The 17,337-nt window shown below is 47.4% G+C and overlaps 1 long non-coding RNA gene across 1 annotated transcript; it reads right to left on the minus strand.

Annotated features, from left to right (window-relative positions):
* Positions 1-8,487: 8,487 nt before the first annotated feature.
* LOC102155965 lies at positions 8,488-13,401 on the minus strand. Its single transcript, XR_005357596.1, has 3 exons — positions 12,863-13,401; positions 11,733-11,800; positions 8,488-9,732 (listed from the first exon to the last, which is right to left on the minus strand). It is a non-coding gene; the product is annotated as an uncharacterized LOC102155965 (long non-coding RNA).
* Positions 13,402-17,337: the final 3,936 nt, after the last annotated feature.

Below are 17,337 nucleotides of genomic sequence, written 5' to 3' on the forward strand. Positions count from 1 at the left end.
GAACTGCACGCCACGTGCTTTCATCTGCCCACCTCCCCAGACATGGGCTAAATTAAGTGCATCCTAGGCACTGGTCGTCCCTATAAACTGAACGCACTCTTCCTCCCACCCCCCCCTCCCACCCACAGCTGTGCTTCCTTCCAACGGGCCTGGTGGCTACAGAGGTGACCGCAGCCCCAGAGGCTACCCCCTGGCCCCTGGCTGTCCCTGGGTAGTGAGTGGGGGGACAGCCTGGGGTGGAGGGAGCTGCCCCTGTGCTCTCACCGCAGGCCGAAGCCCAGGGAGCATGTTGGGGTGAAGGCCCCCCTACCCTTGCCTTCCCCTCTCACTTCCACACATGTGTTTCCAGCCCCTTCTAAATGCTGCTCACTCTCCTCCAGGCACACAAAGGACGAAACTGACCCCTGCCCTCTGGGAGCTTATTTTCCCACAAGGGGTACGAACAGGGGACCTCCTGGGTGAATCAAGCTGTGTTACAGGTGGCCAGCGCTACTCTGCAAACAGAGAAGAAAGAAACCTCCGTGGAGTGGTCAGGCGTGCGGCGGCGGGGGGGGGGCGGGGGACATTGCACTTTGAAGGAGGGAGGCCCGGGCAGGCTCCCCAGGGCGGGTGGCAGCTGAGGCCACCAGACCTCCCCACACCAAAGGATTTAAGGTTTCGAATGCTGGCATCTGACACTAATTTTGACATTTTTCAGGGGTGAGAGGACATGGAGTTGTTGACGTGGCTTTGCTGGGCCAGGGGAGGGGACAGCTTCCCCCTGCCCTGGCCTGCGCAGGGGTGAGGCTCTTCTGTGAGTGGACTCCCCCGGGGCTCAGGGCAGCTGGTGTGCCTAGGGGAGACCTGCAGTCGGGATTGGGCTGCAGTGAAATCCCCATCTGTGCCAAGCATTTGGGGCTTATTTAAAACAAAATAAACCCCAGTGGACACACTGAAACAGGCCTTGGCTGGGCAAGCTGACCTAGCTAGGCCCGGGCGAGCGCCCGGGGTCCGGGAGCACCGCACCCGCGCCGCTGGAGGTCTGGGTGTTCGTCCCAGACCTGCCCTCCCCACCTACGTACATTCACACACACCACACTGCACACGCTCATACATGTTACACTTTACACGTCCATCCACGTGCTGAGAACATACCCACCACACACACCCACAGCTACTACCTCAGCAGACTCAGAAGGACCCACCACGCACACTCACACAGACGAATCATCACACTGCATAAAGCCACAACACACATGCACACCCCTGTCCACATACAGATGTACCCCAGACCCGTCTCACACTGGTGCACCCCTATACACACATGCACACACACGCCACACATGCCCACACTTGGTCGCACAAAGGTGCAGGCCTAAAGCATGGAGACAAGCTCTCTCTGTCTCTGTCACTTACATGGTTGGGTGGGTTCTGACTTCCTGACCGGGTCCCTGTGAGGTATCCCCCTGACAACCACTTTAACATGTATTTATTTTTTTGTTTGCTTATTTATTTGAGAGCCAGTGAGTAAGGGGAGGGGCAGAGAGAGAGAGAGAGAGAAACTCCAGCAGACTCCCCACTGAGAGGGGAGCCCCATGACGCAGGGCCCCAATCTCAAGACCCTGAGACCATGACCTGAGTGGAAACCAAGGGTCAGACCAATGGAGCCACCTGGGCACCCCCTTTCCGACAACCACTTGATCTCTGTTCCGGGGCCTCACTGGGTGAGGTCAGAATTTTCTACGTGTCACTTCATGAAATGCCCACTAAGGAAGGGACTTTTTATTTGATCACGTGGAGCTCGCTGGGACAAGGGGGCCATCCTCTGGCATAAATCCCAGAAAGCAGGTTTCACTCCCAGCCTGTGGCCAACCGCTTCCATGTGCGTCACCGGGTAAAGAGAATCCACTCCTCTAACCCTGAGTGTCTTCGTCCACCAAATGGGAACGAAAGCTGCATTTTCCAAACTTCTCCGCTGGAGTGAAACTCCATGTGAAATTGCTTTGCAACTTGAAGAAATGCCAACACAACGCAGGATTGCCAGTAATTTGGATGAATTGCATAGACTTTGTTGCCTAAGCAGGCAGGAAGCTCGGGTGGGTGGGAGGGGAGCTTATCTTCTTGCCTTTGTCCCCCCTGCTGCTTCCAGGGGGAGGCTTAATGGAATCCCGTGGAAACTGAGATGGTGCTCCATGGCCGGGCGGGGTGGCCATCGCCTCTCACCTGAGGCCCCAGCAGGAAGTGCTTCTTGCCAGCGGCCCTTCTCTTCTCCTGGGGGCTGCCCAGGGCCGAGAAGTTGGGCATGGGGAGAAGAGCAAGGCAGGGCCGAGAGCCTCCCTGGGGCACAGAGACAGCTGCAGCATCACCAGGCTTGGCTGGCCCACCCTGCTCAGGCCTGACACCAGCCCACACTGCAGAAGGCACTGGAAGGATGCTTGTCCTGCAAGAGAGCTTCTGTGTGTGAGGTTACAGCTGCTCGGAGCAGTAGCAGGGCTGGGGGTCCTAGGCTAGAAGGTGGCCACCCCCTGGGGCACCCCGTGAACATGCAGTAGGCTCTTCAAGCTGCCTGGGAAATGAGGACTCTTACCCTTCTCAAAATCCACAAAAGGTTGTCATAGTCTGAGTGTGGGGCCCGGGGTGGGCAGCTCTGAGCCACGGCTACTTTGGGTCTCTCTCAGGTGACAGTTCTTTTTTTTTTTTTTTTTTTTTTAAAAAAAAAGGGATCCCTGGGTGGCACAGCGGTTTGGTGCCTGCCTTTGGCCCAGGGCGCGATCCTGGAGACCCGGGATCGAATCCCACGTCGGGCTCCCAGTGCATGGAGCCTGCTTCTCCCTCTGCCTGTGTCTCTGCCTCTCTCTCTCTCTCTCTCTCTGTATGACTATCATAAATAAATAAAAATAAATAAATAAAGAGCAAGTCAATTATATTTTTTTTTTAAAAAAGAAGATTTTATTTATTTATTCATGAGAGACACAGAGAAAGAAAGAGGCAGAGACACAGGCAGAGGGAGAGGAGAAGCAGGCTCCATGCAGGGAGCCCAACACGGGACTCGATCCCGGGACCCCAGGACCAGGCCCTGGGCTGAAGGCGGCCCTAAACCGCTGAGCCACCCAGGGATCCCTCAGGTGACAGTCCTAATGGCACCGTCTGGAGCTGGGCCAGCAGCCCCGTGGCTTTGGGGACCAGGCTCAGTCATTCTAGTTTCTCTGTCCTGTGGGGGCTCTGGCCTCATCTTCTGAGGTGTCTGCATGCCGGCACAGGAGATTGCGGGGGCAGCCTGCAGTCTCTGCCCCAAAGGGCAGGGAAGGAGCCCTTCTGCTGATCACCCTGTTTGCCACCCTTCCCCAATTTTGTCCTCCCCTTTCTGCCCTGCACTTGGGGAAGCTCACCGCTGTAGCCCCAGTCCTCGCGGCTCCTCTGCCTCTGTCACTGATGAGGTTGATCAAAGGGAGGCACAGGGGGCCTCTGGAGGGCACGGGGAACCCGCCCATGGGTACTCCTCCCTGGCTCCCCTCCCTCCTCGCCAGCACGTCTCCAACGCCAGGTATGACCCTGGCGGCAGCTCCCCAGGAGAGCCCTCCTCCATGGCCCTGGCTCTCAAGGGCTCCAGAACACGGTTTCCTCCTCTAATCCCAGCAGCCTGGGTGGTTGAGGCTTCCCACTGTGAATGCTCTCTGGAACCTCTCCCTTTCCTGCCTGTTCCCTTCACCTGCCGTATCTCTGTCAGTATTTACTATAGCCTCGTCACGGGTGTCACCGTAGGCGACTGTTTCCTGTGGAGCCCCTACTGCGTACAGTCCTGAAGGGAGAGGGATGTATAAACCTTGGCCCCAATGGAGTATCATTGACTCTTGGTGCTTAAGCTCTGGGTCATCCTCAACAACCCTTTTCCTTCTCTCCTTGTAGATCTTGCTTCTCTTGCTGCCTTTCTCTCTAGATGGCCCATCTGTCACCGAAGCATTGGGCTGAGTATCTTCCATTAAATCAAAAATGGAAATCGGGGCACCTGAGTGGTGCAGTCCCTTGGGCATCCAAGTCTTGGTTTCACCTCAGGTGGTGATCTCAGGGTCCGGAGATCCAGCCCTGGTTTGGGCTCCACGCTCAGTATGGAGTCTGCTTGAGATTCTCTCTCCATCTCCTTTTGCCCCTCCTGCTCATGCATCTCTCTCTCTCTCTCTCTCAGATTAATAAATAAATCTTTTTAAAAAATGGTGATATCAGTGCCTGAATAAATTGTCCAAGAACCCCTGGGGATGAGACTGCCCCCCTCAGCCTCAATCAAAAGCTTGGGGTCCCCAGGGTCAGCTGTCAACATCCCTCTCTCTGCAGGAATCATGTGAGCAGCCTCCCTAGCAGATGGCCAGCCAGGTTCTACTTGTGTACTTCCAGAGGTGGGGAGCTCAGTACTTCTTGAAGCAGTCTATTCTATTTACAAATGGCTTACTCTAATAATAAGCTAAAGTCCAAATCTGTCTCCCTCGAATTTCTGCCTGCAGGACACAGTTGTGACCTTCATATAAGTCTGCTCCTTCTTGCACACAGCAGCCCTTCAAAGACTTCAGGAACTGTGTGCCTCTGAAACTTCGTTTCTCCAGGCATTTTGTGTCTAATATGCCCTCCACGTGAACCTTGATTTTGTGTACCAGCACAATTCATGAGGTTTTTATTCACTAAACCCCATATCTGATCAGTGAAGGCTGCACCTTCCCCTATTACTCCTAGGTGGAGCAAAATGTACTCCATGGCCAGCAAAACATAGCAGATTCCCTTTCTTTGAAGGCCACCTCGGAACATTTCTGTCACCTGTCCCTTTCTTCAATGCCAATCAAATTCCAAGACACCCTCCCATAACCTGGACACACAGTAGTTGCTCAAGAAAGTTCCTTTTTCACTTTACACAATGATCTTAATACCTTCACGTTATCATTAATTCAATAAAGAAATAACATGTTTCCAGCACATACTCCTTCTGGAAGCCACAGAGATTTTTAAAATATGTTAAGCCCTTCACCAAAAGAAACAAATTAAAAAGGCATGTTCCCTACCAACAGGGAGCTTAAAATAAAATAGAAAGAAGCCAATGAACAATGCTAAGACACCATAATAAGTGTTATATAGTCCCTCCAAAATTTTTGAAAATTATTTTACAGAGTTAGTTTCCTGGAGTATTTTAGAGGCAGGTAGTATTTCAGTCCTCTTAGAGGTAACCCAAAAAAGAACATACATTTGTCTAAAGAAATGTATCATTAGATTTTGGATATATTATAATACATCTTGAAGTACACATAATTATTTTTTCTACTTTGTACATTTAAAAAATTTCCTTGGAGTACATAATTTTCTCTTTATTGATATACTATATTTTATAGGTACTTAGAAGCTTCCATCCCCAGAAGCCCATAGAAGGATACTTTTAAAGCATTAAAAGTAAAAAAAAAATCTGCCAACATAAAATTATACCAACTGAAATATATTTCAAAACTCAAAGTGTGAGGTTGTGGGAAAATGATAATGACACCATTTTTATTATTTTTTATTATTTTTATTATTTTTTAAAGATTTGTTTATTTGAGTGAGAGAGAGAGAGTGCATGCACATATGTGGGGGAGAGGTGCACAGGAAGAGAGAGTCCTCAAGCAGACTTCCCCCTGAGCCCTGAGCCAGAAGTATGGCTCGATTCCAGGGCCCTGAGATTATGACCAGAGCTGAAATAAAGTGCTGGCCCCTTAACTGACTGAGCCACCCAGACCCCCTGTTACATCATTTTTAAACCTCCCCTAATCATCAATGTATACAAAGCAACTAGACAGCAAAACCAAAAACTCATGGACAACACAGTAGAAATACATGATAAAATTATAGCAAAAACAAACAAAAATTCTGACAAGATTGATCACTTTTCTTGATGAAAATGACCAATGTTGGGAATAAAAAGGAGATATTAGTTAAACCCTACAGATAGTAAAAAGATAATAAAAGGGGACCCCTAGGTGGTGCAGTTGGTTAAGCGTTGGACTCTTGGTCTGCTTGGGCTCTGCACTCGGCATGGGGTCTGCTAAAGTTGCTCTCTCCCTCTACCCCTCCCCACCCTCCCTTGCTTGCTCTCTCTCATACTCTCTCTCTAAAATAAATGTAATAAATCCTTTAAAAAATATAATAAAGGAATATTCTAAACATCATATGTCAACAAACTTGACAACAGATGAAGTGAATTTCCTTGAAAGATACAAATTACCAAATCCAAATTGTCTTATATCTATTGAAGAAATCAGACCCAAGAGAATCTACAATTGAGTTATTAGAATGCATAAGAATATTTAGCAAGGTCATGGGATAAAAAATCAAAATATAAAAACAGTTTGCATCTCTATTCACTGGCTGCAAAATAGAAAAGCTACATTTTTAAAAGATGCCATTCAGAGTTGAAATAAAAGATACAAGGTGCCTAAAAACAAATTTTGCAAAAGATGTGTAAGTGGAAAAAAGTGTGAATCTTTAGGAAAGATATTAAAGAAGGCAAGTAAAGAAGACATAGACCATAGTCACAGATTGTAATATTCAGTATCTTAAAAATGCCAATCCCTCCCCCAGCTGATTTATTGATATAAGATTATGATTCATATAAAAATCCCAATAGGGGGACGCCTGGGTGGCTCAGCGGTTGAGCACCTGCCTTCGGCTTGGGACGTGATCCCGGGTCTGGGGGTCAAGTCCCGCATCGAGCTCCCTTCAGGGAGCCTGCCTCTCCCTCTGCCTCTCTCTCTCTCTCTCTCTCTCTCTCTCTCTCTCATGAATAAATAAATAAAATCTTTAACAGAAAAAGAATCCTAACAGGTTGTCCCATGAAATTTAACAAACTATCTTAAATCCTATTTGGAAGAGCCCAAAGCCAAGACACTCTTGAAGAACAAGATGGGCATATTACTTTATCAGACATCTAGAATTACTAGAGAACTATAGCAATTAATACAGTGTGGGTCTCTTACAAAGACAGACAAATTAACAATGACACGAAATAAAGAGGCCAGACACAGACCTTCCTTTGTTTGGAAATCCCATTCATAACCAGACTGCAGTTGCAGATCTATGAGGAAATGATGGACTAGTCAATAAATAGTATCAGTAAAAATTCTTATCCGTATGGGGGGGAAATTGAGTCGGATCTCTTCTTCACACCAAGGCCGGGAAAAACTAATCAATTTTAGGAAGTTGAAATATTTTGTGAAAAAGCAAAACTGGAATAATTTTAGAACAGAGTATCTTCATGACATCCATGTATACAGAGAAATGATTTTTTAAACTCAGAAAGTGAAATAAACACAGGAAAATGTTGCTAAGTACTACAACTACTGTATTTGTTTTCTATTGCTGTGCAATAAACTCAGAAGAGCTTAAAACAGCCTCCATTTGTGGGCTCACAGAGGAGTAGCCCAGAAGCTCACACATGGCATGGCTGGGTTCCCTGCTTGGGGTCTCACCGGCCAAAATCCAGGGGATGGCTGGGCTGTGATCTCATCTGGAACTCTGGGTCCTGGTCCAGGCTCCTGAGGTTGTTGGCCTGAGGTCCCTGGGTCCTTGTCAGAATCTGTTCTCAGCTCTTAGAGACCACCTGCATCACCACGGAGCCCCTCCATCTTCAAAATCAGCAATGGTACCTCAATTCTTTCCTCCTTTGCATCTCTGACTTTGTTTTTGATCTCAGATGGAAGGGTTGGAAGGGACCACGTGACTTGGTCAGGCCTACCTGGATAATCTCCCACTGAAGCCATACTCAACTGATTCATTATCACAGTCATATCTGCAAAATTCCTTGTGCCATGTTGCATAACACAGTCACCAATGATACCTGTCATATTTCTGGGTTTTGTCCACACTCGGGGTGGGGGGAGACCTTATGGACCTTATGCCAGGGTGAGGGGCATGGCAGGCATCTTAGAGCTCTGCCTATTAGGACTGCACTATCATTAATAACTTCTATTCTTGGACAGCCCCGGAGGCCCAGTGGTTTGGCACCCGCCTTTGGCCCAGGGTGTGATCCTGGAGACCCGGAGTCGAGTCCCACGTCAGGCTTCCTGCGTGGAGCCTGCTTCTCCCTCTGCCTGTGTCTCTGCCTTTCTCTCTCTCTGTGCCTTTCCTGAATAGATAAGTAAAATCTTAAAAAAAAAAAAATAACTTCTATTCTTCAAAAGGTACATAGAAGACGATGAGAAGGCAAGATACAGAATGGATAAAAATTTACCAATATACATAGATGATAAGAGAGTTGTATCTCAAATATATTTCAAAACTCCTACAGATTAATGAGAAAACAAAACAAAACAAAACAACAGAAAACCAGACAAAGACATAAACGGGCATTTCACAGAAGGAACACAAAATAACAAATATATGAAAAAGTGCTCACTATTAATTGGGGAAAAGCAAGTGAAAACCCAGTAAAGGGGCACCTGGGTGGCTCAGAGGTTGAGTTTCTGCCTTTGGCTTAGGGGGTGACTCCGGTGTCCCAGGATCAAGTCCTGCATCGGACTCCCCGCAGGGAGCCTGCTTCTCCCTCTGCTTGCGTCTCTCTCTCCCTCTCTGTGTCTCTCTTGAATACATAAATAAAATCTTAAAAAAATAACAGTAAAACACTATTTCACCCTCACCAAATCAGCAAAACCTTTATTTTTAAAAAAATAATAAAATAAAAAATCTGAGAGCATCAAGTACCTGCAGTGAATCTGAACTAATGTGAACTTGCACACACTTCTAATGCGAGTTTCCAGCGATGCAACCTCTTGGGATAATGAATTGTAATTATCTCTAAAGTTGAAAATGCACCTGGTCTACAATCCAACAATTCCACCCCCTGCGTATATGCTTGACAGAAATAGATGCTCGTGGATGTCCAAGGCAGCAAAACCTGGAGACAAGAGCAAACAATTCAAATGCCATCCACAGTAGAATGTATAAATAAATTAGGTTATATTCATATAATAGATGACTTCAGAGGCAACAATATGGTTCTATTTCCTAACATTGGTGGAGACTTCACAGGTGTTGGTTCCATTGTTCACTCAAGAAGTCTTTCCAACTCCTCTGTCCCTTCCCCTGAGCAGAAAGAGGTCAGAGGAAGGCAGGTGCTTAGAGACCCGGAGCCTAACCCACGGCATCACAAACAAGGGGACAAGGGAAGAGGACACGTGTGTCAGGCTTTCCCAGGGCTTCTCTTGTCTCTCTTACATTCTTCCTCAGTACCCATCTGTAACATTCTTTTCATCTTTCAAGGTCCTCCCTCTGGAGGCTTGGAGACCACCCTGGTCCACACACCCAATGAGGAACCTGAAGTCCAAAGAGGCTGAAGGATGTGTTTGAGGCGCACAGGTACAGGCTCCCTGGAGTCTGCGCCCCCTTTACTGGCAGCATCCGAGGCCAATTCATGTCTGTACTCAGAGCATCCTTGAAGATGGTCCCTTATAAACAGCAAGTGCTCTGCAAATGCCTCCTCCTCCTTCCTGGGTCCTTGGCTAAGTCTAAACAAGAGCTTTGCAAAACTCTTATTTTGATGCTGCTACACAGGAAACGACCAGCAGATGACAGCATTTACCTTTCCTGGCTCCTCACTCTTCCACTCGCAAGCCTAAAGGGAGAAAAGTTGGCTTTTCTCTGCCCATCTCCGAACTCTGCTGTCGGTCCTCCATCCTCCATCGGGGTGCCCACTGCTCCCATGCGAACCATTCATCTGCCTCTTCCTTCGCTGGAACCACCCCCCCACTAAAAAAAAAAAAAAAAAAAAAAAGCCAAATCTGCAGAAGCTCCAGTTTTAGAAACAGAAGGAGGAGAACACAGGGATAGGCAACATGAACCGGAACCCTCTTACTCTCTGCAGAGCCTTAGGAAATGCTGGTCCCCCTGGCAGTGCTGGGACTGAGTAGGTGGAGAAGGCAGCTTCCAGCAAGTTCTCCTTTTCATCTGGGGAGACGGGCTCAGAGAGGCAGGGCAATGTGCTCAAAGCCACCCAGCAAGGTGGGCTTTTCTGACTCCTGATCCAGTGGACCTTGTCGGTTTTACCAAGTTAGTTCTCACAGGCAAAAGCTACCCTGAAGGCAGTTTTCAACCTATACACGCAGACAGGAGATCTGAAAATCAGAACACGATACAAAATGCCACGTGGTGAATAATAAAGGAACGGTGTAGAAAAGGTGTGGGGGCCCAGAGGGGCGGACCGTACCTTCTTCAGAGTGGGGGTGTGTAAGACTGTGAGGTCAGGGAGGAGCCCCTGGAAAGAGAGGAGCTCTTACCCTTGAAAGCAGTCAAGATGCACTAAAGAAAAGGAGGAGTGGTGGAAAAACTGTAGATCAGATTGGCCAATGTGGGGCCTGGGTCTGTGACTCTCTTTATTCTTTTTAAGATTTTATTTGTTTATTCATGAGAGACACACAGAGAGAGGCAGAGACATAGGGGGAGGGAGAAGCAGGCTCCCTGCGGGGAGTCCGATGTGGGACTCGATCCCAGGATCCTGGGCTCACGACCTGAGCCCAAGGCAGGTGCTCAACCGCTGAGCCACCCAGGCGTCCCGACTTTCTTTATTCTTTCACACCCTTCAGTACCCCTGCCCATGGCAGACATCACTAATCAATTGTGGGGCTCTTTGGGTCTGAGCTCAGGGCCTGTCCAGAATCCTTTCCAGCTCCAGGCTCCAGGCAGCCCCACCAATCCAAAGCAGATGGCACAGCAGATAAAGGCTATTTGCTCTGCAGTCTGCCTGCTTGCTTACTATCCTTTACTGCTTCACCTAGTGGGTGTCAGGAGCTGTGCACAGTCCTTTATACACACCTTCCATTTAATCCACTTGACAACAAAGTCCCCGTTTTACAAATAAGCAAAACTGAGGCACAAAGTTAAAAAAAAAAAAAAAAAAAGTCTTCCCGTGGCAGCACCAGGATGCAAACTCAAGCCTGTGTGTCTCCAAAGCCCATGCTCTGAAACTAAAGAGTTCTATAAGTATGGGAGAAGGGCTGTGGTTTAGGCTCTCAATGGGAAGGTAGTAACAAGACTAATGGGGCTGCAGTGGACAGAGTCCCAGAGAACAGAGGGCATCAAAGATGCTTTGTTTGCTCAAGCATTCCTTTGATTTATATTTATTAAGCACCTACTATATGCCAGATACCTTCTAGATGCTGAGAGTATAGCTGTTAGCAAAAGAGACAAGACACCCCACCCTCAAAGAGATAAGTAAGTCAACTGTACTATGTGCCGGGTGCTATGGGGAAAGTAAAGGGTGGAGAGAGCCATAAAGAGCTCAAAGGGCTTTCAAGTCTGAGAGATAAAGGATGGCCTGGGTACCTGAGCTTTTTGGAGTGACTGAGGCAAATCAAGACCAAGCCCTAATGAGGTGGATCTTGATGGTCTCAAGGTAAATAATGGTGGTGAGGAGTACTTGTAGGGAAGAGAGAGCGGGGCCTGACAGCAATATGAGGAATTCCAGAGGCCTTCTTCGCTCTGCCGAAGGTGAGGTGCCTGGGGGAAAGGCAGTCTTACCCAGAATACACCAGCTCCCGGGCCCCGTTCTGATTGTGGTAGGTGTGGGATGGAGGCAGAGCTCCACGTGTGCAGCATACAATATTTGAGCACCTAATGGAATCGATTTCATTCTTCAGGGGTCTCCAACCACTACCAACATCTGGCCCTGTGGATGGGGTTGGAGTAGGGTGGAAGGCGAATTTTCAGCCTCTGGGCCCTTGTTCCCTGCAGGGCCACGAGAAGAAACTTACCATGCCTCGAACAGTAGGAAGTATGGAAACTGGTGTACATCACCACCGACAAGTAGCTGGGTGTTTAGCTGGTGGAGGAAAATGACTGTCCATGAGCCTGTTCAGTAGGAACCCGGGAAGCCTGTTCAGAGCACAATGCCCTCTGTGTACCCAGGCTGACAGATCAGCTAGGTTTGGGGAGAAATAAATACGCAAAAAGAAAATGGGTTTGGGGCTCCTGAATGGCTCAGTTGGTTAAGCATCCTACTCTTGATTTTGGTTCAGGTCACAATCTCAGGGTCCTGGGATTGAGCCCCATGTTGGGCTCCCTGCTCAGCATGGAGTCTGCTCGTCCCTTTATTCCTCTGCTCCTCCCCCAGCTCGTGTGTGCTCTCTCTCTCTCATATAAATAAACTCTTTTAAAAAAAGAAAAAAAGGAAAGAAAGAAAATGGGCTTGCCCTGCTAGGGTTCAGGTCTCTCTTGGGTGCATGAGCAATATGGAGGGGAGTGGAGGAGGAAGAAATGTCACCCTCCACACCTAGGACAGGAGTTTAGAAATCCCATGGCCAATTCTTTCACTCCAACTTGCCCCACCTCCCCCACAGAGTTCAGTGCTTTAGGGAGGCTTTCTTTTGGCTGCCAAAGAACTATGAATCATGTTCCTCACTCGAGGTCTGTGAACATTCTAGTAGTTTATCCCCCGAGTAGGGTGGATTAGTATATGCATGTGCACATGCATGAATAAATGGATCCATACAAATGTGTATCCAGCTTTCTTCAAATGCCCCTAAGGTGTCTATGCTAGTTATTAATTTATAGCTGCTGTGGGTTAATGGACGGAATCCCCATAAACATCTTGCCTCTACAGTGAGCCTACTCGTAAGCCTTCTCAGCAGAGCATGCTGGGAGAACTGCGCAGGAGGATGGGGCTTCTGCTGCTGGTTTTGGCATGCATAGGACACATCGTGTGTGCTCTGCCCCAGCGGGTGTGTCTAGGGGGGTCCCCTGGAGACCTTAGAGTCCTGTGCAGCCTGTTGATCACCTTCCCACCCCCCGCCAACACGGATGTGATGTGGTCTTTGCCACCCACCTACACTGCTGTGTGACCCCTTTCCATGCCCACAGACCCCACCACCAGGTTGTGACTCACCTGTGCTCTGGCAGATTGCTTTATCCTTGTCTAGCAATTGAAGACCAGCTCTGGCCAAGGTACCCGCAAATTTGTCCACCATCCAAGGGGCTGCCATGATACCTTCTCCAACAAGATCTGATCCATAGTCCTGAGAGGCAGCCTCCTTCTGAGACTATACCCCTTCCTTGGTTCCCTTTCTCAGTTGTAGGGAGAGTAGCCCTATGGGGCTCTCTTTACGTCCTCTAGTTACTCTTTTATCATCACATGACATTCTTTAAACTCCCATTGCTAAAAATAAAAATAAAAATAAATAAATAAATAAATTCCCATTGCTTAAGCCCTTACTTGGTTCCTCTCTCCTGATTGGACCCAGACTGATACAGTACTTGTGGCTCCCAAAAGATCCACCATACCTAGTCCCAGGTAAAACAAAAATATAGAACTCCCAGCTCATTGCTAAGCACACAGAAAACAATAAATCCAAGTGGCTATTTTACTATTCCATATTAGAGATGGAGATCAGTTCCCTGGTTACCAAAGAGTTGGCAGCTCTGGAGAATCTGTCGTAGGCACTTCCTCTTGCCTGTTTAGCTTGAGCTGCTTTCTCCCCAGGGGTGGCAGTAAAATAACAGGAAAGTAGAGCTATCATTTACAGAGCACACAGTTCATATTAAGTGGTGTGTCAAGAGTTTTATGTGTATTATTAGTCCCATTTGCAGATGAAAAAAGCTAAGGCCTAAAGGAGTTAGAAAGTTGCCCAACATTTCACAGCTGGTCCAAGAAGAGCTGGAATTTTAACCCCAGTATATCCGATTCCGAAGCCCAAACTCTTAACCACCATGATGATTTTCTTCAAAGCAAACATCCTTTGCTGTGTCAAGCTCTGTGCTAGATGATTCACAGTAGTTATATAATGTGTCTCCATAACAACTGTGTTTGGCAAGCAGTGTTTGGGTTCCTGTCATACAGATCAAGAGACTAAATGTCTTACCCAAGGTCACTCAGCTAGTGAGCATGGAGGCAGGATTTGAAACTGGCCCTCTGACTCCAGAGCTACACTTTTATTTAATATCTACAGGGTCCTGCTTCCCTGGCTCACATAACGGAAGTGAATGTTGGAGGCGGAATGTACCTGGATCTGGATACCACGATGGGTGAAGCATTGGGTGAAGAACATGCGCTTGACTTTATATATGGTGCCTATTCATTTCCAACCATGCCACATATGAAGCAAGATAAGAAGCTAGTAAGGGAGAAGGATAAAGACTAGATAGGCCTCTCTCCCCGTGTCATCAGCCTGCTATACCCGATCCTAACCCCAACTCTATGTGAGAGAGATAATCTGCAGACACTTCGATGGGACTGGTTTGGAGGCATCTATGTTGGTCTCCAACCCTCCTCTAGGGAGGGGATTCCCTGACACTCAACATGGCAGGCACAGATCCTTCAACACCTCGCCAACACCCCGTGCTCTGATTCCATTTCGCCAACTGTGCCAACCTGCGTGATTAGTCCCCTTTGTACAGTCTCATGCTTGTTTATCAGTTTAGCTCTAAGGCCCTAGCAGCAGACAGGGAGAGGGAAATATGATCTATTATAAGATAAAGAGTATTTGCAGGTTGCTTACAAAAAAAAAAAAAAAAGCAACTGTTCCAGATAATGGGACCAAATAACATATTCATTTCTACAAGTTGTCCTGGAGAGGTCACTATGGACATAACAAGCATCGTGCTCAACAACATCCCTGCAACAGACAAGGGATCAATGTTCAAAGCCATAGTTTGCATGATGTCCCTCAGTATAGGTTGAGGACCACCAAACAAAACACAATCCACTAAAAGTAAGTTTAAGAAGCCATGGGAGGCAGTCAAGCACACAATTCTGCTGCTCCAGCTGAATTGGTAGTGTATTTAAGAATAGGCATCTAGAAGGCAGCCCAGGTGGCTCAGCAGTTTAGCACTGCCTTCAGCCCAGGGCATGATCCTGGAGACCTGGGATCAAGTCCCATGTCGGGCTCCCTACATGGAGCCTGCGTGTGTCTCTGCCTCTCTTTCTCTCTCTCTGTCTCTCATGAGTAAATAAATAATCTTTAAAAAAAAAAAGAATGTGGCTCTAGAGATTGAATAAAATACATACTTTATAGGCACTTGTCTACAAGCAGCATTTCTTTTAGCCAAGCTTTTTAAAAGTATATTGTGGCTATGAGGCTGAGATTCTACTTGAAATGTTGATACTTCCCAGTGCCATTTAAGAAATGAGCCACATGCCTTAATCATAAACTAGGGCTTCGATTCAATCTTCTTGGGAAAAATCAAGCGCCAGCAAGTACATGTTTCTAAAGCAAAGGCTGACACACATCCACTCCAAAGTGCATCAAGGGAGTCCCTGCTGGCAGAACCAAGAATTGCTTTAGGAGAAACTTTGAGAGGTCTCTAACAATGCCACAAATAGGGAACTGAGGTCCCACAGCTCCACCTCATACTGTTGCAATGGCAATAAAAATCAGCCTGGAGGAACAGTAAAGCAGGTGTGTAACCACATACCCTACTCGGCCACATGTGCAAATACCTGCAGCACATCTCATTTTGAACAACTGGCCCTGCTAGTTAAACTGGTTGTGAAATGCACTCCCAAAGTAATGACACAAGGTAGCTTTCTGTTCATAATTATTTTCTATAAATTCCCTAAGGTTAGAGGATATCTATTAAAATGATTGTGTGGGGATCCCTGGGTGGCTCAGAGGTTTAGCGCCTGCCTTTGGCCCAGGGCATGATCCTGTAGACCCAGGATCATGTCCCACATCGGGCTCCTTGCATGGAGCCTGCTTCTCCCTCTGCTTCTCTCTCTGCCTCTCTCTCTCTCTCTCTCTCTGTCTCTCAGGAATAAATAAATAAAATATTTTTTAAAAATGATTGTGTCCGGTCCAGAATTGGTAGCCCTTGTTTCTAGATGTGATAAGACAGTAGTATTGATGTCTATTAAGGCCATTCTCAGGAGCGCCTCAGGGGTGCACTCGGTTAAGCATCCAACTCTTGGTTTCGGCTCAGGTCCTGATCTTGGTGTCGTGGGATTGAGCCCCACATTGGGCTCTGTGCTTAGACAGAGTCTGCTTGAGATTCTCTATCCCTCTCCCTCTGCCCCTCCCACTCGTGCTCTCTCTCTAAAATAAATAAATAGATCTTTAAAAAAAAAAAAAAGACCATTCTGAGCCCATGATATCAAAATCAGATAATTTGCATCCCAGAGAATGCTTAGCTTAGTATAGGGCAGGGATGCATGCCGCTACCACATTAAACAACCTGCCTGGGACAGACACCGACACTTCAGAATCGATACTGGCTGGTGAGCTGCGCTGAGTTCAACACGAACAACATACCTGTAGCTCATCCCAAAGTGCTGTCCAGTGCTTAAAGATAAAGCTAAAAATTAAAGGAACTATCTTTGACACACTGTGTTTTACCCCCCTGGCAATGATGAATAGCGTAGTCCATATCTTTCCGGATATATCAAGTCAAAACTGGAAAGGGATCTGCAAAAGTCACAAACCATTTATTTAATACAATGTTTTTGGCAGATTTTGCCATGAGGCCCTACAAATTATGGCAGATGACTATGCTCACAGCTTGGGAGCTGGGCAAGTAGGTCAGACTTGCAAGTTATTTAGCAAAAGCCAAGCTTACAGATCCTGCTTGCACACGCTGGAGTAGGGTGACCAGTTCATCTTGGTTGGCCGGAGTAATGAACGTCCTGTGTCCCAGGAAACCTCTTGGTCCCTGGCAAAGCAGGATGGTTGGCCACTCTCTCCGGAGGCCTTCCTCCCAGTCTGGTGATCTTAAGCTGGATGTTCGCATATAGGGATGAGGCGCAAAACGGTGACTGGAATCTCTCATGCCAGTGGGGCTTGTGACTGATGATGTTCACTGCAGGTTGTTCAAGCATCAGTCAGCTTTCGCATTGAGAGAACCAGTAACTTTTGGGCACTGGAGGACATTTGCCTGGGACGCTCATTTTCTTCATGGATGAACCCTTCAGTTCCCCACTTGTAAATTGTAAATCAGGTTGCTCACCTCCTGGGGACTAGAATCCGTCATTCAATACTCAGATTTTTGCTTAATCTTTCTGTAGCTCCATACCCTACCATCTCCTCCCAAATTCACTGTGTCTCACATATGTTATTCTTCAGTCCCCACAATTCAGTTTACATGACAAATTAAGTCTCCTTTTTTCCACAGGTGGAGGGAACTTCTGCCCAAGGGGCTAGAAAAGTGACAAGGGCTTTCACCTATGTCTGTTCCCATTTGTACCCTCATACTCTACCTTCCATCTGTAAGGCCAAGCTTTGCTGACTCTGGGGGTGGGTGGGGAGGATCAGCTGGCTTCTCCTTGATTTCTCCCTCTAGGACACCTAAGTTAAAGCATTCTCTCTTCCACTTAGGCATTTACCACTCCTCCGTATGTTTTCTGTCTTCAAAACATGTTTTCGGGGTGCCTGG

Source organism: Canis lupus, chromosome 4 (genome assembly GCF_011100685.1).
Source record: "Canis lupus familiaris isolate Mischka breed German Shepherd chromosome 4, alternate assembly UU_Cfam_GSD_1.0, whole genome shotgun sequence".
Lineage (NCBI taxonomy): Eukaryota > Metazoa > Chordata > Mammalia > Carnivora > Canidae > Canis > Canis lupus.